The sequence below is a fragment of the Poecilia reticulata genome, linkage group LG17 (assembly GCF_000633615.1).
Source record: "Poecilia reticulata strain Guanapo linkage group LG17, Guppy_female_1.0+MT, whole genome shotgun sequence".
Lineage (NCBI taxonomy): Eukaryota > Metazoa > Chordata > Actinopteri > Cyprinodontiformes > Poeciliidae > Poecilia > Poecilia reticulata.
The window spans coordinates 7,750,408-7,752,621 of record NC_024347.1 but is presented as its reverse complement, the minus strand read 5'-3'; positions in this window follow the sequence as shown (position 1 = coordinate 7,752,621).

The following is a 2,214-nucleotide window of genomic DNA, read 5'->3' as shown; positions in this document are numbered from 1 at the left end:
AATTTAAAAAAATTCGTACCTATTTTATTATGCCTTAAGAAAAAATTTTTTTTGAAAAAAATCCTGACACAAAGGATCATAATTCATGCACGAAAGGGTTAAAGATCAGTGATCGACCACAAAACTGCAGCTGGGGCACCCTCAGTTTAATTACACTAAAGCTGGCTTATTTTTTGATAGGGTTAATTTGTTACAATAATTCTTATTTTCCAAAAACCCAAAACAGTAGTATAAGCTAATGTGTTTGAATAATTCCAAACTGTTTACACACACTAATATGCATATAGTCATGTTTGTTAACATAATCAGTGAGACTGATGGGTCATTTCCCACAGGGATACTCCAATCTGACCTGGGGGCCAACAGAAATAAGGTTTGGGATTTCTGCAGCCTTGAAGATGTTCTTAACATTGGCTCACACCAGGGTGTGTTTCTGATTTGTTTAAAGAACACACACCAAAGAAGAATTAAGTCTTTTAAAACAGGAGGATTTCTAAGTGATTAACTGCAGCCTCTTTACTAAATCTTGTTCTTGAAATTCTACAAGAAAACAAATACTTTTCATAGCATATCTTATACTTGATAAGATATGCTTTGAATGTAAAGGTGAGAAAATGAGCAGTCAATTGTCTTGAAAGAAAATATTTGTCACTCAAAAATATCTCTAGTTTCTGCCCATTTCACCCTGTTTGCTGCGAGAGTTGCTCCAACTAGCTAACACTGTTAATAACAGAGCGTTCTGTATAACAACTGAAAGTCTGCAAAATGATGTACAAATATTTGACTTAACAAGAGGCGCTTGAAGCTTTCAGGAATATATTTCATATTTGAAAAGCTGTGTGTGTTACTTATGTCACTTTTAACCATTTTGAATGTGCCAATAAATAACTCTACTGGTATGTGCGTTTCCTGAATTACATCCTAATTGTTTTTGGTTTTTTTGTAACTTGGTGCTTAGCACTGCAAGTGTTTTCCCAGGGCAATACAGAATCTGAACCAAATTCAAACAATGAGAAGAAGTTACAATAAAACTGATGTAAATGACATGAGAAAAGCGCAACTAACTGTAGGAAATATGCTTCTACCATTTGGATAAACTAGTCTATAAGGAAATGTAGCTGGGTGAACAGGAACTGCAGAAATGAGCCAGCAGTTCTCCTTTCAGTTTGTTTGAAAACTAAAACAGCTTTGATACAACTGACCTGGTAGAAATGAGGAAAATTAATGCAATCGGCCAAAAGCAAAAGATTTACAATACAGCTACTGACTGCAGAACAGTAAAAAGCACATACTGTATGCTCCAATACAAAAAAAAGAAATGTATGTTACTTGAAATATATTGTGTATATAACACTGTGAAGTAAATCACACTACTGATAAAGCCTATCTGCTGTGTGTTAGTTTCAGAGTGCTGGACTGTGTGTACAGAAGTAAACGTGCAGTCAAAGTGTTGGTCCATCAAACTAAACTAAGAAAATGTTCTGCTCACAAAGCGTATAAAGTAAAAGGCTGAGGAAGGCTGCATGCATCATGGGGGTTCTATTCATGCGTAAAGTACTTATGAGCAGTCAGTTACCTGTAATACCTTCAGTAGACAACAGTAATCACCATCCTAGTAAAGAGAATGTGGCACACAGGCCTTTTTGATGAAATAGTCAATGTAAATTAATACTGTTTTGTGTTTGTGTGTGTGTGTTATTTACTAGTTCTGTTGCAATTTGACGCGGTTGCGGAGGGGGGCAGTATCACTCTGCTGTTGCTAGGAGACGGGTGTGGAACGGATGTGTCTTTTTTTCTAATGGCTTTGTAGCGACACTGCTAACTGAGTTACTTTGTAACAATTATTAAATAAAAATGTTACGGACTCAATACAACATATTGCTTGATGCTCATGCTCCCGACGCAGGGGGAACAGATTTTCACAAAGGAACAGAATTTCAATCCGCGTTTCCCCATCAGATATGGTCCCCCCTGCATCTTCTTGCCGCTCCGCCCCAAATCACAAGCACACGCTTGTTCGGCGCGCTTATCTGGGGAACTACGGACACCGTGAAAGCTCAAACAACATCCTTCGGCAAAGTTGTCACAATTTCTTTACGATTTTGCGTGAAATTATTATTAATAATAATAAAGGAGCAGAAAGTGATCGGATCTGCTGTGTAGACCCGGCCTGCCAAGCTGGTAATCTTCCCTCCCAGAGACAGACTCTTGTTT